The sequence below is a fragment of the Mus caroli genome, unplaced genomic scaffold (genome assembly GCF_978045245.1).
Source record: "Mus caroli unplaced genomic scaffold, Mus_caroli_1 scaffold_5, whole genome shotgun sequence".
In the NCBI taxonomy this organism is placed as follows: domain Eukaryota; kingdom Metazoa; phylum Chordata; class Mammalia; order Rodentia; family Muridae; genus Mus; species Mus caroli.
In genome coordinates, this window is record NW_028227260.1 from 47387072 (window position 1) to 47409943 (window position 22872).

At 35.4% G+C, this 22872-nt stretch overlaps 1 pseudogene; it reads right to left on the reverse strand.

The window, feature by feature from the left end:
* Positions 1-7768: 7768 nt before the first annotated feature.
* LOC110287317 (ubiquitin-conjugating enzyme E2 W-like) lies at positions 7769-8620 on the reverse strand (annotated as a pseudogene).
* Positions 8621-22872: the final 14252 nt, after the last annotated feature.

The following is a 22872-nucleotide window of genomic DNA, read 5'->3' on the forward strand; positions in this document are numbered from 1 at the left end:
TATATATCATAAATTTCCTTCCAAAACCTGGCATTTGAGAAAATGATGCAATTGGGAGTTGGTGGAAACTTTATGAGATAGAACTTAATGGAAAAAAAATGAGGTCACTGAATGTACCCTAGGATGAGAGACTGATATCTTGTACCCCACCCCAACACATTGCTCACTTCCTAACTATCATGAGAATAACACACCTTTAATGGTACTGATGAATGTAAATGGCAATTATAAGGCAAGATAAACTTCCCTTAATTTCATGTTGCTTATTTCACATGTATTGTCAAAAAAATTAATACTCTCAGAAATTTGGACTATACTACAAGTATATTTATGATTTTTAAATGGCCTTATTTTCATAGCAACACTACACTCTTAATATTAGCAGTTTAAAGACAAATTTTATGTTTTTATTAATTAGGTATTTTCTTCATTTACATTTCAAATGCTATCCCAAAAGTCCCCCATACCCTCCCCTCCTCCCCTACCTACCCACTCCCACTTCTTGGCCCTGGCATTCCCCTATACTGAGGCATATAAAGTTTGCAAGACCAAGGGGTCTCTCTTCCCAATGATGGCCTACTAGGCCATCTTCTGCTACATATGCAGCTAGAGACAAAGCTCTGGGGAGTACTGGTTAGTTCATATTGTTATTCCACCTACAGGTTTGCAGACCCCTTTATCTCCTTGGGTTACTTTCTCTAGCTCCTCCATTGGGGGCCCTGTGTTCTATCAAATAGCTGACTGTGAGCATCCACTTCTGTGTTTTCCAGGCCAGGGCATAGCCACACAAGAGACAGCTATATCAGGGTCCTTTCAGCAAAATCTTGCTGGCTTATGCAGTGGTGTCAGCATTTGGAGGCTGATTATGGGATGGATCACCAGGTGTGGAAGTCTCTAGATGGTCTCAGCTCCAAACTTTGTCTCTGTAACTCCTTCCATGGGAGTTTTGTTCCCAATTCTAAGAAGGGGCAAAGTGTCCACACTTTGGTCTTTGTTCTTCTTGAGTTTCATGTGTTTTGCAACTTGTATCTTGGGTATTCTAAGTTTCTGGGTTAATATCCACTTACCAGTGAGTACATATTTTAGCCTCCCATAAGCCTGAAGCAGGCTTAGCCAGAACTTGACCTTGCTGCCACTAAGGAGATTATCTAGGGTGGAGCTTTCCTCCCTATATCACTCTATTGTTCTGCCACTGCTGTTTTTCTTCTTCTTCAAGATACTGCTACCTGCTGAGAGGCCCTGGAGCTATTCTGGAGACTACACCCTATCCTGCACATCATCACTTGCAGATGTTTCCAGGCTCCCAGGATAAAATCGCAGGAATGGACTTTCCCCACTCTTTTATAAAGCGTGTCTGCCATTAAAATTTTGAACCTTGAGCAGACTAGTTGTGTTGATTCCATTATTTCTCAACCTGCCTAGGCTCCCTCTTTTCTTCCAGATTCTAAGATGCCTTCCAAGCTCAAACCCAGACATGTGAGCCACTGGCTGGCCCCGTCAACATTCATATGTGTTCTTTTGTGATTGGGTTACCTCACTCAGGATGATATCCCCCAGGTCCATCCATTTGCCTAGGAAAATTCATTCGTTTTATAGCTGAGTAGTACTCTATTGTGTAAATGTACCACATTTTCTGTATCCATTCCTCTGTTGAGTGACATCTGGGTTCTTTACAGCTTCTGGCTTTTTAAAATAAGGCTGCTATAAACATAGTGGATCATGTGTCCTTATTACCAGTTGGAACATCTTCTGGATATATGCCCAGAAGAGATATTGTGGGATCCTCCGGTAGTACTATGTCCAATTTTCTTAGGAACCTCCAGACTGATTTCCAGAGTGGTTGTACAAGCTTGCAATTCCACCAAAAGTGGAAAAGTGTTCTTCTTTCTCCACATTCTCACCAGCATCTGCTCTCACCTGAATTTTTGATCTTAGCAATTCTGACTGGTGTGAGGTGGAATCTCAGGGTTGTTTTGATTTGCATTTCCCTGATGATTAAGGATGCTGAATATTTTTTCAGGTGCTTATCAGCCATTCTGTATTCCTCGGGGGAGAATTCTTTGTTTAGCTCTGAGCCCCATTTTTTAATGGTGTTAATGGATTTTCTGGAGACCACCTCTTTGAGCTCTTTATATATATATATATTGGATATTAGTCCCCTCTCTGACTTAGGATTGGTAAAGATCCTTTCTCAATCTGTTTGTGGCCTTTTTGTCTTATTGACAGTGTCTTTTATCTTACAGAAACTTTGCAATTTTATGAGGTCCCATGTGTTGATTCGATCTTATAGCACAAGCCATTGCTGTTCTATTCAGGAATTTTTCACCTCTGCCCATATCTTCGAGGCTTTTCCCCACTTTCTCCTCTATAAGTTTCACTGTCTCTGGTGTTATATGGAATTTCTTGATCCCCTTAGATTTGACTTTAGTACAAGGAGATAGGAATGGATCAATTCGCATTCTTCTACATGATAACCGCTAGTTGTGCCAGCACCATTTGTTGAAAATGCTGTCTTTTTTTTTTTTCCCTCACTGGATGGTTTTAGCTCCCTTGTCAAAGATCAAGTGACCATAGGTGTGTGGGTTCATTTCTGGGTCTTCAATTCTATTCCATTGGTCTACTTGTCTGTCACTATAACAGTACCATGCAGTTTTTATCACAATTGCTCTGAAGTACAGTTTTAGGTCAGGCATGGTGATTCCACTTGAGGTTCTTTTATCACTGAGAAGATTTTTTGATATACTAGGTTTTTTCTTATTCCAGATGAATTTGCAAATTCCCCTTTCTAATTCATTGAAGAATTGAGTTGGAATGTTTACAAAGTATCTTTGATATTATATTTAAAATTATTGCTTAAAGACTTACTTTTATTTTATGAACTCTTTTGAATTACTTTAAATTTGAAATTTAATAATCTATCCCTAAGCAGTTGTGTCCTATATTAATTTTTTGTTTTGTTTTTTGTTTGTTTGTTTTTTGTTTTTGCTTTTTTTGTTTGTTTGTTTGTTGTTTTTGTTTTTTTGTGTTTTTTTGTTTTTATTTTTTTGAGACAGGGTTTCTCTGTCCAGGCCTGGCTGTCCTGGAACTCACTTTGTAGACCAGGCTGGCCTCAAACTCAGAAATCTGCCTGCATCTGCCTCCTGAGTGCTGGGATTAAAGGCATGCACCACCAGGCCTGGCTCTATATTAAATAATTTTAATTAATTCATTCAGCAAGTAAGTAAGTATTTGATGATATAGATTTCACTTCTAAAAATATATTTCTCTTTTGTGGTTATTTAGATCATGTTTAGTGCTCCTCAGTTTGATTGAGGTTTTTATTAGCATTCCATACAATTTATCTAATTAGAGTATATAATTTAATGGCTTTTGATACTGTCAGAATTTGTAATACTACATATTCTTATTTCCATAATCTTTTATAAATGTATAACTCATTTTAGATCTCTAATTATTTCATCCACAGCAGACATAAGTAACCATTAATACTTTCTTTACACATGGATTATACTATATGTTACCTTGGGGATTAAATTCATTTAGAATAAGTTTTCTGTGACTCTTCTTAAGATCAGCACATATCACTATTTCTTTCTTCTTAGTTGTAAAATGATACAACTTGAATAGATACATAACATTTTGGTCACCCATCTATTTACTAATGGGCAACTGAAGTTTCTTCCACTATTTTGGTGATTATTAATTTTAAAAATATTTATGTATAATTTTCCATTAGACTATAATTTATATTTCTCTTGCATGCATTCACGTAGTATAAATAGGCAACTGTATACTAATTAGTTTTGTAGTACGGATAAGATCCATTACTTTGTCTATAATAGTGTAGTAGTGTATTACTAATCCCTACTGTAGGGCCCAGTTTTCTCAAATAGCTATACTATTTTACTTTTATATCAAAAGGTTTTATGGAAGTTTAAAGTTTTCTCATTTACTTATCAAGCATTTTATATTATATCTAAATTATAAATAAATATATATATAAATGATATTATATATATATGTATATAAATGATAGCTCACTGTGTCTTTAGTTTTCATAATGTAAATCTCTATTTAGACTTGCTGCTTTTCCATGCTTATAATTGGCTTTGGAGTATCTCCATTTGAGTGATTTAAATATGAATATTTTTTGTATATTCAATGGTTCTGGTATGATTTTCTAACTGCTATGAAGGTCACATATCTTGTTCAATGTTGACACCTTTATGCAGATTATATTACATTTGTATTTTGCTGTTACTATTAAAATGGAAGTTTAATTTTGAAGAATTCCAATTTATCTGTTTATAGTAGAATTATCCATAGTAGGAACAAACAAATTCTCACTAGTAAGGATAGACATTCAACAATATGTATATACTTTGTAAGTATCTGCTTTTTAAATAATTTCTTTCTTCTTAAGAATTTTACACACACACACACACACACACACAGATCTTTCCCTGAAATTTTCTCCTACAACTCAATGAGTAACCCTCTTTGCATTTTACCCACCAACTAGATATCTGTTTTATTTTTTGTTTTTGCTGTTGTTTTTATTACCATGTAACTACAATTAGAGCTGCTATGCATGCATGCTACCCATTAGAGCGTAAGAACCTTCTAGGGACCACATTTCTGAAAACAAACAAACAAACAAACAGACAAAAGTAGCACTTGTTTTCCAGTAGCCATCAATTATAAATTGTTCCATATCTAGGAATTGAGATTCATCAGACCCCTTCCTATGTCATGCTGTAGGTAATCACAGCTTCTGTACGTTTATTAGTGTCATAATCTCTTCATGTACAGAAAATATTTTTCAGCACTCTTTGTCACTCTTCCAATATTATGCTGACCCAAAAAAATTCTTATTAACATGATAAAGTTTAAAAATGACTCAATTATTAATTATTAATGATGAGAGGCTTGAAATGACAATGCTTATTTTCATCATTTTTTTGTTTTTAACAAAGTGAAAGTTCTAATGTGTTTTCATTCTGAAACTGATTATCAAGACACTGATTCTCTATGTCTTGTTTATATTGTCTGTTTATTTTATTTTTCCCAGTAATTTACATTTTATTTACATTACATCCAAATTATACCCCATTCCTCCTCTCTTCCCCCTCCTCCCCTTAAAAACCCTCCACCCTTTGCCCCTTATTTTCTCATCAGCAAAGGGGCACCCTCTTGAGAACCACCCTACCCTGAGACATCTGATTTCAGCAAGATTCAGATCATCTTCTGCCTCTGTTACCAGGCAGTCCAGGTAGGGGGAAGGGAGTTCTGATGGCAGGGAACAGAGACCAAGACAGCCCCAGTTCCTTTTGGAAAGTATTCTACATGAAGACTAAGCTGCATATCTGCTTCAAATATGTAAGGAACCTAGGTCCAGCCCCTGCATGTTTCTGGCTTAATGGCTATGTCTGCGACCCTCATGTGCCCATGTTAGTTGACTCTATAGTTCTTCTTGTCATATCCTCAACCCCTCTAGCCAGCACAATTCTATGTCCCACTCTTCTACAAGACTCTTTGAGTTCCATCTGATGTCTGGTTGTCAGTGTGCTCTTGGGTATAGTGTTGGTGAAGATCTTTCCCTAATTTGTAGGTTGCTGATTTATCTGGTTGACTGTCTCCTTTGCCTTATAGTAGGTTTTTCAGTTTCATGAAGTCCCATTTCTCAATAGTGTATCTTATAACATGAACAATTGGTGTTCTGTTCAGGAATATATATATATATATATATATATATATATATATCATAGCTTTAACTTTGTAATTTTGTAAGTAAGTGGTACAATTCTATGGCCTAAGACTCATACATACCTATTTTTTTGTCACCAGCTACAAAGATTCTGGCATACATTCATACTTCATACCTACTCACCTCATATATGACACTTTCCTTTCAATATTTTTTTTTTATTTTCAGGTACCTATTTCACTCTAACTTGTCACATATTTATTTATATACGTGTCTCTGATATTCAAGCATAAATATGTCTGAGGGGATGGATCTCAAAGTCATACTAATTTGCAAAGTCTTTCATAAAAATTCCTCTTTTATTTTTTATTTCTTTATTGGTAGAATATACTAAACCAGTGTCTACATCCCCACAATGATTTTTTAAAAAATTAATTTTATTTTGCTTAGCTTCCTTTTCCAGAACCATGTTTGGTAGTAGTAGTTGTTTAAAGAGTTACTCACTCTAATTACCATTTAGAATAGGAGTGTTGATATTATTGATTTCCCATGTCTATTTGAAAAAAAAAAAACATTAATTACCACTCTCTCCAATAAGTAGGTCTAATACAAAAGTCTAACTACCGATTACTGAATCATATAAGTGGTTGTTTTCTGTATTTAGTTGAAAGAAGCATTTTATTAAAGCTGTAGTTATCTAAAGGATATATGACAAAACAGTGAATTAATTAGTGATTTTACAATTGAATTTTCCTTAAGAGAAATGTCATTATTTGTTATCCTGGATTATTTTATGTCTCTTTGTGTTCATGGGTTTATACATGTGTATAAATGCTATTGTTCAAAATAAAACCATCTGAAAGAAAATTTTTGTATATAAGGAAAATTATATGAGAAGAGTTTTACTTAATGATATGATCTGTAAGGCCCTTTTTGTTGTTAAAATATTAAGCCTCTGTTAAAAAATATGTTTCTCATTTTAGGGTATGGTATTGAAGGACAAGATGATACAAGTAAAGAAAATTTACAAGAAAAAAATTGACAAAATTCTTTCAATTATTGTATTGTAACATTTAAACAACTGAAAATATAACAAAAGAAACAATATTATTAACAAAAATGTTTATGGATTTTTTCCAAACATAAATAAATGAAATAGTGTTAGGCAATAGGGCTCATGCTGATAGCTAGAAGGGAGTAACAGAGTGTAATATACTTGGAAAAATAATAACAGTCCTAAATGATGGATGGCAGTAATTTAATCATCACTGCCATTTTTTTTTACTTGCAAAATAATGTCTTGGTTAAATCATTCATAACCTATTATTTATACCTTTACTTCAGAGACTGAGGACTATATACAACAAATGAATTTGTTTTCACCATAGGGAAAACGTATTGTACCTCTCTGCCAATACTCCTCAAAAAACTTTTCGTGTCAAAACAATTTGACAGCTGATATAAAAATTAAATCAATATGCAATAATCTTTCTTATGGTCCTTTAAAGACGCATGTAATTTCATGCTGTTAGCCTTAGGATCACAGTGCATAGAATCCAAATATAAGCACTTGGAGTGGCTTTCAATGTAATTTTGGATCCCTCACTTTCCTTATAATCCCACAACAACTCACAAATTCATTTCATAGGTCCTATCATGCATTAATAACCTAGTGGCGGGAGTTAAGAAAACTCTTCCTTTTACAACATCCATTGCTGGCAATAAATGTTCCCAAACCACTGAGGAAGTCACTATTATATAGTACATGACGACCTGGAACTTTTCCAAAAGCTTAAAAAAATAAAAATTAAAATATGGAATTATATTTGACATTTCCTGACACCTGCATTAATACTGTACAATAAAAGCAGTCAGTTGCCTGGACTGAACCAGCAATCAACATGAACCCAGAATGCACATAAGTAAAAATGCAGTAAAAGGAAATAGCCTCATTGCCTATAGGTCACTTCCAGTCAAAGGATAAAGTTCGAAGACTGAATGATCGAAGTGCTCATTTTTTCAGTAGGACTACCTTCTGCTACAGGGATGAGAAGAGTGGCATCAACAAGTATCATCATGATACCACCATTTTGTTTTCTTTGGATTCTTGTTACATGTTCACAAGTAGACAGAATTATCTGGTCGTCGTCTCTTCTCTTTGCAGCTGGAAAGCATGCTGATAATGCTGAGACAGACTGATTGCGCTGATATCTTAGGGGACAAGTCTTCTGTTAGAATGGATAAATCGTTGTGAGTCTAGCCTTTAACAGCTGAGCCATCTTGTTAAGATTATATGACCCAGTACAGGGGAATGCCAGGGCCAGGAGGCTGGAGTATGGAGGTTGGGGAGCAGAGTAGTGGGAGGGTATAGGGGACTTTCAGGATAGCATTTGAAATGTAAATGAAGAAAATATCTAATAAAAATAAAAAAATAAAGAATGGATGGATAAACAGATAATGACCATTGATATACACATGAAGATGAATGTGAACTTTTCACCAGTAAACATGACCTGAGGAGACTAAAAGGGTATGACTACTAAATTCAAACAAAAGTTGAATTTTTTCCCCTTCATATAAGCTTCCTGGTGAAACTTCCATGTCTAGGGTCCACTGCATAATTGATTTCATTTTTTTTTTAAGATTTATTTATTATATGTAAGTACACTGTAGCTGTCTTCAGACACTCCAGAAGAGGGCGCCAGATGGTTGTGAGCCACCATGTGGTTGCTGGGATTTGAACTCTGGACCTTCAGAAGAGCAGTCGGGTGCTCTTACCCACTGAGCCATCTCACCAGCCCCCATAATTGATTTATAAACCCTCTTTTCATTTAAAGTCATTCCTGGAGGTGGGTAATTCTTCAAAGCCAACAGTTCTTTTGGCAATTGTTTCTGCATTGACACCATGATGAAACCATCCAAGTCCTCTAAACTTAATGGAAAGAGTTGTTTGTTGGTGATTAACTGATATTATGCTTTAATTATTAAAAGTTTATGCAACTAGTAATGATATATATCTACTTATTAATATAATTAATACTATATGTATATACATACATATATATACATACATATTATACTATATGTATATATAGTAATAATTCACAACAATGTTTACCTTTGCCAAAAGCTTCTGTTGAAAAAGTACATTCTCAATTTCTTTATTATTATTATCAGTGAAATAATTCTTATCATGATTACGGATACCATTTATTGAATTTAACTGACCTATAGACACTGTGTTAACACATAAGAAAATTATTTCATTTATTTCTTAGAGAAATCTTTCTAAAAGGACATTACGAAAATCAGGTTATGAAGCATGACCCAAGTCAAATAGTGTAATGTACCAAAGGCAAGAATAGAAACAAGCATGTCTTTGTTAAATATATTTATATTATTTTTCTATTATATCTAGGAATTATTAGTTTGCAATAACATTAAACACATGGAAAAACATGATATATCCAGAAAGCAAAACAAAGAAAAAAAATATATAGACTTTTTTAAAACTATTGATAACTGGTGTGACTTAGGACTCAAAAAGGAATAATAATTCAAGGGTATAAACAAGACATTTTTTGTTGTACCTGAAAACAAGAACTTTACAAAAGACATTTAAAGGCTGAATTTGGCTTATTTGCATTTTCTTGAGTTTAAGAACCTGTTTTCTTTACTATTGCAAATGTCTTACTCATCAGTGTCATTATTATGCAAATCCAAATTTGACCTATTTTTCTATCCCTGAAAAACATGTTCTTAGTATTTTTTTCCTCACACTATGACAAATTTATTCATAACCACTTGAAGTGTTACCAACCCCAGGGCCTCTGCATGCTAATATAAATCAAAGTGTGATGCCACAAGGTAAATTATGGAATTTCAAACATAAGCCTCCTTTTAGCAATAGTATTCTTTCTGCCCCTTGAATTGAATCTTTCAAGTGTGTAACTTGAAAGTTAACTTACAAGACTCATTCATTTATTACAGATATAGTATCTTCTGTTGTTCTTGATTTCTTTGTCCTGTGACTTGCAAAGGTTTTTCACATTGGAACATTAGAAATTAATTCTTCCATTCCTTATATCATGTGATCTATGCCATATCTACCGATATTGGCATCAAATGCTTTACTGCAGAGTTAGTGGACAAATATGAATTGTATGTATTCATTATTGATGAGTCTTTTTTATCACAGCTCATGAAAGATGCAGAAAAGATGCTAAAGAGACTGAGAATGACATGCAGAATAGTTTCATACATAACAGGCTTGGAAATTATGATCAGTTAGAAGGAAAGTAAAACTAGATCATTTGCTTTTACAGCATTCAAGACATTTTTAACTTATTTTCTTTAAAAAAAAGTTTGATATAACAATGTTTTAAGTATTCAATAATTCTAAACAAAAACAGAATAAACAGAAACAAAATGAAAAGTTTAGAATGAATTTAAATTCTTTAGCATTGTTGATAACTAGATTATCTCATCAGTTAAACATACTTACTTTTCACAGATAATATTATATTTATAAAAGTGGTAATATATATAATTACAAAATTAAGTATCAAAAGATTAGAAAAACCCATGGCTACAAGCAAATTCTCTTTACTATTACAGAGTTTGAACTATTCGTGTCAATCTTTGTCAGAACTGTGTCAGTGTTCTATAAATGGAAACCTAACTTTAATTGTTCAATTTGGCATTCTTGATTATATAGTCAATAAATATTTGAATATTCTATGTGTCATTGCCATATTTGCAACTGCATATATTAACAAGTACCAGGTTTTTTATTATATATCTCTGAAGTTCAAATAAAGCAGAAATTTAGTATAATAAGCAAAGATCTGAAAACTGCTAAAAATAATAGAAATATATATGCAAATAGAAAACAGAAAGTACAAGGTAATTACAAACAGGTTGTTGGAAGTTATGTGGCATGTTAAGCTGAATAAATTAATTTCATATAAAATATGATAACACAGAGAAGTACCATTTTTCCTTCTTAAAATGTGTAAGACCTGAGTCAGGCAATCCTCTTCCATTTACTAATTTGATTATAAGCCATTAGTTTCTCAGTCTCAATTAAAAATAAATTAAATTTGAATGTTTGTTCTTCAATCAAGCAAATATTTTCAAATCTCTATTCTTTCGAGTCATATATTAATTATAACACTAATTGAATGCACTAATGCATTTTAGGGAAACTTAAGTACCATTAAAATGCATGAATTAAAAGTCTCCATTTTCTATGTGAAAATTCACAAAGGTTAAATATGATTAGAAATAAACAAATTTGGCAATCTATCCTCACACTTACCTTTTGTATTTACAAATATTTTCCTAAAATCAAAATAAATTTATAAGAATTTGAATAATCTTATTTATTGAAAGTGACTCTGACCATAGATATCATCAAAATGACATAGTCTAGATTTTTTAATTAAATAGACAATCTGTTTTTTTTTTAATTTTATAAATTAGAATAACACAAAGTTGAAAGAGATTTTACTAAATCTTAGAGCTTGAAGTTCATGTTGGAAGGCTTTAAAGTATATACAAGCCCAACATTTTTGAAGAAAGAGGGAAAAGTACACATAATGAAACAGGTTTATGAAAATTCCTATTAGATCTATGTAGTAATGTCATTTAAACTGAAGCAGTTTGATACATATAACTTACTATGTCATAATTCAGAGTACGAATTTTATTTGCAAAGACCAAACAAGGAGGCTGTGAAAATCTGAATAAAACTATTCAGGAGTACAAGAATAGCACTTGATAGAAATGATTTTCAGGTAAGATTTGGCTGACACTGAGGCTTTTTCCTTAAAGAAATTATACTTCTTCGTTATTCTTCAGCATCTGAGTTTTCTGAAGGCAAAATGAAGAGTTTATTTCTTTTAAGAATTAAGTATTAAGTACTATGAATTGAAGGTTATATTACAAGTTGTATATAACTTTCAGTTTATGCTCTATAAATGGCATCACTCTTCTCAGCTTTCTTTAAAACTGATCATTCTTCTAATATAAAGTAGAAAACAACAACAACAACAAAAAGGATAAGGCTTGCTCTTCAATGTAACAGAACTAGCCAGGCTGTAAAGCATACCCCTTTAATCTCAGCACTAGGGAGGCAGAAGCAGGCAGATTTCTGAGTTCAAGGCCAGCCTGGTCTACAGAGTGAGTTCCAGGACAGTCAGGGCTATACAGAGAAACCCTGTCTCAAAAACACAAAAACAAACAAGCAAAAAAGTTACAAAACTTAAGTTTTATGAATTTGAATATATGATTGTTTAAAAGAAACACATTTTGATAATAAAATAATTTTAATTAATGATAAGAAAGATTCAAATTTGTAGGTGTGATTCAAATTTAAAGAAATAAAACTTAGCTTACCATAACTGTGCTGTGAGAGGCTGTACCCAGTGGCTGACTGAAACAGATACAGGGACCCACAGCCAAACACTCGATAGAGTGGAGGTAGTCTTATAGAAGACTTAGGGAAAGGATTGATAGCCCCTGACAGGATAGGAACCCCACAAGAAGACTAACAGTCAACTAACCTGGACCCTTGCACTATCAGAAACTGAACCGCCAACTAAAGAGCATGTAGGGGCTGAACCAACCCTCACCCCCACCCTAACTCCCACACAAATTTAGCAGATATTCAGCTTGGTCTTCATGTAGGTGAACCAAAAAATGGAGCCCAGATTCTCCCTAAATCTATTTCCTGCCTGTTGGTCATCTTCCTCTAACTGGTTGGTCTTGTCCTGGCCTCAGTGGGCAAAGATGTGCCTAGCCTTGCAGAGACTTCCACCCTCTCAGAGAAAGAGGGGAGAAGGAAGGAGGAGGAAGCATGTGATCGAGAATCTGGAGGAAGAGAATCTGGAGGAAGTAGTAAGAGGGCTGTAAAGTGAGTAAACAAATGAAAAAAGAAACAAAACATAATGTAATAGTTACTATATATTTCCTTTCGTCCTTGTCTCACATTTGACATTTAAGTACTTAATCCAGAGGACAAGTAATCAAAAGTATAATCATTGATTACTTAGTATATTTTGATTTTAATGATTACTAACTTGCTACTGGGTATGTTGTTTTATGAAATTTTAGGATATCTAGTTGACAAAGAAACATGAAATATGGTCCATGTATAATAGAATTTGACTTGACATAGGCATAAATTATATTTTTTAACAAATTCAAATTAGTAAACATAACCATTATCACCTATACTATGTTATTCATTATATCTCCAAAGCTCATTTATATTATGGCTAAAAGTTTGTATATATTATTCAAGAAATCTATATTTATCTAAACCTCTACTTATTAAGGATTGGTGTTCTTCACCATGCCTTTAAGAATTGAGATTTTTTGAGAAAACCTGGCCTAACTAGGGTCACACATCTTTTCCAGTCAGCGCCAGCACCAGGTCACCTGGGCGTGGAGTTGGCAGACACCCCCAAGGTCCTTAGAAGAGTCTCCACGTGATCTTAGGACCTCTGGTGAGTAGAACACAGCTTCTTTTCCAATCCAATCCCACGGGACCTGAGACAGCATTAGGGAAGCAGAACCCTAGAGGACAGCTTCTGAGACAGACACCTATTCGGACTCCAGACATCTAGAAACCTTCCCTGTCAGAGGAGAAAATCCACCCTGCCCGGGAGGGCTTTCCTGGAACACCAGGGGAACTCATCTTTGTTCCTGGATCCCTCCAAGACTAGTCTGCACAGGTGAGAGTGTGGACTACAGAAGTAAGACAGCTTCTGGGACAGGCACTGTTTCAGGCCATCATCTTCTGCTAGGAGGAAGGTCCGAACACCAGATATATGTGCACCTTCCCTTCAAGAGGAAAGCATGCCTACAGAAAGTGCTGTGACCACTGAAACTAAGGAGAGAGCTAGTCTCTCAGATCTGCTGATGGAGGCTAACATAATCACCTGAGGAACAAGCTCTAACCAGAGACAACTATAACAACTAACTCCAGAGAGTACCAGATATCAAAAGGCAAAGGGAATCTTACTAACAGAAACCAAGACCACTCACCATCATCAGAACCAGCACTCCCACCTCACACAATCCTGGGCACCCCAACACACCTGAAAAGCTAGACCTGGATTTAAAAGTATATCACCTGATGATAGTAGAGGACATCAAGAAGGACTTTAATAACTCACTTAAAGAAATGCAGGAGAACATTGCTAAAGAGTTATAAGTCCTTAAAGAAAAACAGGAAAACACAACAAACAGGTAGAAGTCCTTAAAGAAAAACAGGAAAACACATCCAAACAGGTGATGGAAATGAACAAAACCATACAAGACATAAAAAGGGAAGTAGACACAATAAAGAAAACCCAAAGTGAGGCAACTCTGGAGATAGAAACCCTAGGAAAGAAATCTGGAACCATAGATGTGAGCATCAGCAACATAATACAAGAGGTGGAAGAGAGAATCTCAGGTACAGAAGATTCCATAGAGAACATGGACACAACAAAAACAGAAAATGCAAAATCCAAAAAGATCCTAACTCAAAACATCCAGGGAATCCAGGACACAATGAGAAAATCAAATCTATGGAAAATAGATTTGATTTGAAAATGATTTAAGTTGAAAATGAAGATTTTTAACTTAAAGGGCCAGCAAATATCTTCAAAAAATTTATAGAAAAAAAATTCCCAAACCTAAAGAAAGACATGCCCATGAGCATACAAGAAGCCTACAGAACTCCAAATAGACAGGACCAGAAAAGAAATCCCCCCGACACATAAAAAACAGAACAACAAATGCAATAAATAAAAAGATAGAATAGTAAAAGCAGTAAGGGGAAAAGGATAAGTAACATGTAAAGGCAGGCCTAACAGAATTACACCAGACATTTCACCAGAGACTATGAAAGCCAGAAGATCCTGGAAAGATATTATACAGACACTACGTGAACACAAATGACAGCCCAGGCTACTATATCAAGCCAAACTTTCGGTTACCATAGATGGAGAAACCAAAGTATTCCACAACAAAACAAAATTCACGATTATCTTTTCACAAATCCAGCCCTTCAAAGGATAATAACAGAAAAAAAAATAATAGAAGGATGGAAACCACGCCCTAGAAAAAGCAAGAAAATAATCCTTCAACAAACCTAAAAAAAAAGACACAATAACAGAATGCCAACTCTAACAACAAAAATAAAAGGAAGCAACAATTAATTTTCCTTAATATCTCTTAATATCAATGGACTCAATTCCCCAATAAAAAGATATAGACTAACAGACTGGCTACACAAACAGAACCCAACTTTCTGCTGCTTACAGGAAACCCATCTCAGGGAAAAAGACAGACACTACCTCAGAATGAAAAGCTGGAAAATAAATTTCGAAGTAAATGGTCTGAAGAAACAAGCTGGAGTAGCCATTCTAATATCGAATAAAATCAACTTCCAACCCAAAGTTATCAAAAAAGACAAGGAGGGACACTTCATACTCATCAAATGTATAATCTTCCAAGAGGAACTCTCAATTCTGAATATCTATGCTCCAAATGCAAGGGCAGCCACATTCATTAAAGAAATGTAAGTAAAGCTCAAAGCACACATTGCAACTCACACAATAATAGTGGGAGACTTCAAAACAACACTTTCATCAATGGACAGATCCTGGCAAGAGAAACTGAACAGTGAAACTAACAGAAGTTATGAAACAAATGGATTTAACATATATCTACAGAATATTTTATCCTAAAACAAAAGGATATACCTTCTTCTCAGCACCTCATGGTACCTTCTCCAAAATTGACCATATAATTGGTCACAAAACAGGCCTCAACAAACACAAAAATATTGAAATTGTCCCATACATCGTATCATATCACCATGGACTAAGGCTGATCTTCAATAACAGCATAAATAATAGAAAGCCAACATTCACGTGGAAACTGAACAACACTCTTCTCAATGATACCTTGATAAAGGAAGGAATAAAGAAAGAAATTAAAGACTTTTAGAGTTTAATGAAAATGAAGCCACAACATACCCAAACTTATTGGACAAAATGAAAGCATTTCTAAGAGGAAAACTCATAGACCCGAGTGCCTCCAAAAAGAAACTAGAGAGAGCACACACTAACAGCTTGACAACACACCTAAAAGCTCTAGAACAAAAGGAAGTAAATTCATCCAAGAGGAGTAGTAGGCAGGAAATAATCAAACTCAGGGGTGAAAACAACCTAGAGGAAACAAGAAGAACTATTCAAAAAATCAACCAAATGAGGAGCTGGTTCTTTGAGAAAAAAAAAAAAAAAAACAAGATAGATAAACCCTTAGGTAGACTGCCTAGAGGGCACAGGGACAGCATCCTAATTATCAAAATTAGAAATGAAAAGGGAAACATAACAACAGATCATGAAGAAATCCAAAACACCATCACATCCTTTAACAAAGGGTTATACTCAATACAACTGGAAAATCTGGATTCAATGGACAAATCTTCGGACAGATACCAGGTACCAATGTTAAATCAGGATCAGGTTAATGATCTAAACAGTCCTATATCCCGGAAAGAAATAGAAGCAGTCATTAGTAGTCTCCAAACCAAAAAAAAAAAAAAAAAAAAAAAAAAAAGCCCAGGACCAGATGGGTTTAGTGCAGAGTTCTATCAAACCTTCAAAGAAGATCTACCAAATTCATTTTATGAAGTCACAATTACTCTGATACCTAAACCAAAGAAAGACCCAACAAAGATAATGAACTTCAGACAAATTTCCCTTATGAATATCAATGCAAAAATATCAATAAAATTCTTGCTAACCGAATTCAAGAACACATCAAAACAATCATTCATCCTGATGAAGTAGGTTTCATTCAAGGGATGCAGGGATGATTTAAAATATGGAAATCCAACAGCGTATTCGACTATATATACAAACTCAAAGACAAAAACCACATGAACATCTCGTAAGATGCTAAGAAAGCATTTGACAAAATCCAACACCCATTCATGATAAAAGTCTTGGAAAGATCAAGAATTCGAGGCCCATACCTAAACATGATGAAAGCAATCTACAGCAAACAAGTAGCCAACATCAAAGTAAATGGTGAGAAGCTGGAAGCAATCACACTAAAATTAGGGACTACACAAAGCTGCCCACTTTCTCCTTGCCTATTTAACATAGAATTTGAAGTCCTGGCCAGAGCAATTCTACAACAAAAGGAGATCAAGTGGAAAAAAATTGGAAAGGAAGAAGTCAAAATATCACTTTTTGCAGATGATATATGAGTGACCCTAAAAATTCTACAAGAGAACTCTTAAACCTGATAAACAGTTTCAGTGAATTAGCTGGATATAAAATTAACTCAAAAAGTCAATGGCCTTTCTGTACACAAAGGATAAACAGGCTGGGAAAGAAATTAGGGAAACAACACCCTTAACAATAGTCCCAAATAATATAAAATACCTTGGCAAGACTCTAACTAATGAAGTGAAAGATCTCTATGATTAGAACTTCAAGTCTCTGAAGAAAGAAATTAAAGAATATCTCAGAAGATGACAAGATCCCCCATGCTCATGGATTGGCAAGATCAACATAGTAAAAATGGCTATCTTGCCAAAAGCAATCTACACATTCAGTGCAATCCCCATCAAAATTCCAACTCAATTCTTCAACGAATTAGAAAAAGCAATCTGCAAATTCATCTGGAATAACTAAAAAACTAGGATAGCAAAACTCTTCTCAATGATAAAAGAAACTCTGGTGGAATCACCATGTCTGACCTAAAGCAGTATATACTACGGACCAATTGTAATAAAAACTTCATGGTACTGGTATAGTGACAGAGAAGTAGACCAGTGTAATAGAATTGAAGACCCATAAATGAACCCACACACCTATGGTCACTTGATCTGTGACAAGAGAGCTAAAAACATCCAGTGGAAATAAGACAGCATTTTCAACAAATGGTGCTGGTACAACTGGCTGTTATCATGTAGAAGAATGGTAATAGATCCATTCCTATCTCCTTGTACTAAGGTCAAATCTAAGTACATTAAGGAACTCCACATAAAACCAGAGACAGTAAAACTTATAGAGGAGAGAGTGGGGAAAAACCTGGAAGATATGGGCACAGGGGAAAAATTCCTGAATAGAGCAGCAATGGCTTGTGCTGTAAGATCGAGAATCAACAAAAGGGACCTCATAAAATTGCAAAGCTTCTGTAAGGCAAAAGATATCTCCAATAAGACAAAAAGACCACCACCAGATTGGGAAAGCATCTTTACCAATCCATAGTCAGAGAAGGGACTAATATCCAATATATATAAAGAGACCAAGAAGGTGGACTCCAGAAAATCAAATAACCCCATTAAAAATGGGGCTCAGAGCTAAACAAAGAATTCTCCCCTGAGGAATAATGATTGGCTGAGCAGCACCTGAAAAAATGTTCAGCATCCTTAATCATCAGGGAAATGCAATCAAAGCAACCCTGAGATTCCACCTCACACCATTCAGAATGGCTAAGATCAAAAATTCAGGTGACAGGAGATGCTATTGAGGATATGGAGAAAGAGGAACACTCCTCCATTGTTGGTGGGTTTGCAAGATTGTACAACCACTCTGGAAATCAGTATGGCTGTTTCTCAGAAAATTGGACATAGTACTACCTAAGGATTCCGCAATATCTCTCCTGGGCATATATCCAGAAGATGTTCGAACTGGTAATAATGACACATCCTCCACTATGTTCATAGCATCCTTATTTATAATAGCCAGAAGCTGGAAAAAAAAAACCCACATGTCCCTCAACAGAGGAGTGGATACAGAAAATGTGGTACATTTACACAATGGAGTACTACTCAGCTATTAAAAATAATGAATTTATGAAATTCCTAGGCAAATGGATGGACCTGGAGGACATCATTCTGAGTTAGATAACCCAATCACAAAAGAACTCACATTATATGTACTCACTGATAAATGGATATTAGCCCACAAACTTAGAATACCCAAGATACAAGATACAAACTGCAAAACACATGACACTCAAAAAGAATGTTGACCAAAGTGTGAACACTTTGCCCCTTCTTAGAATTGGGAACAAAATACCCATGGCAGGAGTTATAAAGACAAAGTTTGTAGCTGAGAGGAAAGAATGGACCGGCTAGAGACTGCCATGCCTGGGGATCCATCCCATAATCAGCCTCCAATTGCTGATACCATTTCATACACTAGCAAGATTTTGCAGGAAGGACCCAGATATAGCTGTCTCTTGTGAGGCTATGCTGGGGCCTAGCAAACACATAATTGGATGCTCACAGTCAGCTATTGGATGGATCACAGAGCCCCCAATGGAGGAGCTATAGAAAGTACTCAAGGAGCTAAAGGGGTCTCAAACCTATAGGTGGAACAACAATATGAAGTAACCAGTACACTCCAGAGCTAGTGTCTCTAGTTGTATATGTATCAGAAGTGGGTCTAGTCGGCCATCATTGGAAAGAGAGGCCCATTGGTCTTGCAAACTTTATATGCTTCAGTACAGGGGAACACCAGGGCCAAAAAGTGGAGTGGGTTGGTAGGGCAGTGGGGGGAAGGGTATGGGTGACTTTTGGGATAGCATTGGAAATGTAAATGAAGAAAATATCTAATATAAAACCGAGAAAAAAAAAGAATTAAGATTTTTTTGTTTGTTTGTTTTCAGACAAGACTTCTGTTTGAAGCCCTGTCTGTCCTAGGACTGTCCCTGTAAAGCAAGCTAGCCTTAAACTAAGAGATCTTCTTCCCTTTGCTTCCTGAGTACTGGGATTAAAAGTGTGTACTACTACTACTTGACTATGAGTTAAGTTTTTTAAAGACCCAGTATATAGTAAGTAATATTACACAGTACTTATTCTTTTCTTCCTAGGAAATTTCAGTTAGTAAAACCTAATCACGTCAACTCATGTTGTCCCACATTATATCATCTTTTTCAATGACTAAATAACACTACATAAACATATGTTTTGTTAATATGTGTATATGTGTGTGTGTGTTTATGTTTTCACTACTGATAGTTAGTGTTCAGAGTTTGGTAAAGATATCAGATCAATAAAAATGGAAATATAAATGACTGTAAGCCTTGAAGAGGGTGCTGAGAATGAAGCATAGATCTTCAACAAGAGCTTCCAATACTTTTAAACGCTTAGTCATGTCTGCAGCCTCTTCATACAGTTTTATTAAGATTGTATTAATTCATATCAATATCCAGTTACTTTTTCCATACATTAGACATTGTGAAAACTACTACAGTTAAAAATGCTTACAGGAATTTCTTAACAATATTGACTACTTTAAAATGGCATTGTTGATCTTCCTGGTTGGCACCAGCTCCAAGTCATCTTGGGCACAATCTCTGCAGACAGTCTCAAGGTACCCAGAGGCCTCTCCACATTGCATGTACCCTAGCACTCCCAGGATCTTGGGATCACTGGTGAGTGGAATGCAACATCTTTTCCAAAACAACCCAAAGGGGTTTTGCCAGCAGGAACAGGGACAAAGCAAACCATCCCAAGCAGTGGCTGGCGTTCCTTCCAGTCACACCAGCCCTGCGCTATCTTGGTCACAAAATCTGAAGACTGGCCCAAGTTTTCCAGATGCCTCTCGATGCTCCAGGTGCCCTAGCACACCCAGGAACTTAGGATCACTGAGGAGAGTCTATATCCAGAGAGGGTTCTGACCCTGGGACTCAGGTGAGAGCTCCATTTGTATCCTGGGTCTCTCAGAGACCAGTGCTCACAGGAGAGCATGCTGGCTGAAGAAGCAACAGAGATTATTGGACAGGGTCCCTTTGGGCATTCATCTTCAGCCAGGAGGTGTATCAGAGCTCCAGAATTCTGGGGACCTTCCCTACAAGAGTAGAGTTTGCCTGCAGAGAGTGCTCTGACCACTGGGACTCAGGAGAGAGCTGGAGTCTCAGGAGTACTGACAGAGGCTAACAGAATCACAGGAGGAACAAGATCCAGCAAGAGACAGCTAGAACATCTAACACAAGAGATTACCAAATGGCAAAAGGCAAATGTAAAAATCTTACTAACAGAAACCAAGAACATTCACCATTATCAGAACCCAGCACTCCCACATCAGCCAGTCTTGGATACCCCAACATACTGGAAAAGCTAGACCTGGATTTAAAATCATATCTCATGATGCTGGTGGAAGATTTTAAGAAAGGCATTAATAACTCACTTGAACTATAGGAAAACACTACTAAACACGTAGACGTCCTTAAAAAGGAAACAAAAAAATCATTTAAAGAATTATAGGAAAACAAAACCAAAAGGAAATAGAATTGAACAAAACCATCCAAGATCTAAAAATAGAAGTACAAACCTTAAAGGCAACCCAAAGGGACACAACTCTGGAAATATAAACTATAGGAAATAAATCAGGAACCATAGATAGAAGCATCAGCAACAGAATATAAGATATGGTAGAGAGAATTTCAGGTGCAGAAGATTCCATAGAAAACATGGACAAAACAATCAAAGAAAATGCAAAATGGAAAAAGATCCTAACTCAAAACATCCAAGGAATTCAGGACACAATAAGAAGACCAATCCTAAGGATATTATGTATATATGAGAATGAAGATATTTAAATTAAAGGGCAAGCAAATATCTTCAACAAAATTATAGAAGAACACTTCCCTAATCTAATGAAAGAGATGCCCATGAACATACAAGAAGCCTACAGAACTCCGAATAGACAGGACCAGAAAAGAAACTCCTGCCAACACATAATAATCATAACAACAAATGCACTAAATAAAAATAAAATGTTAAAATCAGTAAGGGAAAAGGTCAAGTAACATATAAAGGCAGACCTATTAGAATTACACCAGACTTCTCACTCACCAGAGAACATGAAAGCCAGAAGTTCCTAGACAGATATTTTACAAACACTAAGAGAAAACAAATGCCAGCCCAGGCTACTATATCCAGCAAAACTCTCAATTACCATAAATGGAGAAACCAAGGTATCCCATGACAAAACCAAATTCACACAATATCTTTACATGAAGCCAAACCTTCAAAGGATAATAAAGGGAAAACTACATTACAAGGAGGGAAATTATTCCCTAGAAAGAGCAAAAAAGTAATCCTTTAACAAACCTAAAAGAAGATATCCACAAGAGCAGAACCCCAGCTCTAACAACAAAAATAACAGGAAGCAACAATTATATTTCCTTAATATCTCTTTATATCAATGGACTCAATTCTCATATAAAAACACATAAACTATAAGACTGGCTAAATAAACAAGACCCAACATTTACTGCATACAGGAAACCTACCTCAGAGACAAAGACAGATACTACCTCAGAGTAAAAGGCTAGAAAACAATTTTCCAAGCAAACAGCCTGAAGAAACAAGCTGGAGTAGCCATCCTAATACTGAATAAATCAACTACCAACCCAAAGTTATCAAAAAAGACAAGTAGGGGAACTTGATACTCATCAAAGTTAAAATCGACCAAGATGAGCTCTCAATTCTGAATATCTATGCTTCAAATGCAAGGGCATCCACGTTAATTAAGGAAACTTTAGTAAAGCTCAAAGCACACATTGCACATCATACAATAAAAGTGAAAGAATTCAACACCCCATTGTAATCAATGGATAGATCCTGGAAACAGAAACTAAATATAGACACGCTGAAACTAACAGAAGTAATTAAACAAATGGATTTAAAAGATATCTACAGAACAATTTTATCGTAAAACAAAATGGTATACCATTTTCTCAGCACTTCATGGTACCATCTCCAAAACTGGCCATATAATTGGTCACAAAAAAGGCCTCAACAGATACAAAAATATGGAAATTATCCCAAGCATCCTATCAGATCACCACAGACTAAGGCTGATCTTCAATAACAACATGAATAATAGAAAGCCAACATTCAAGTGGAAGCTGAACAACACTCTACTCAATGATAATTTGGTCAAGGAAGAAATAAAGAGATGAAAGACTTTTTAGAGTTTAATGAAAAGGAAGCCACAACATACCCAATCTCATGGGACACAATGAAAGCATTCGTAACAAGAAAACTCAAGCTCTGAGTGCTGCCAAACAAAAAATAGAGAGAGAATACACTAGAAGCTTGAGAGCACAGTTCTAGAACAAAAGTAATTAAATTC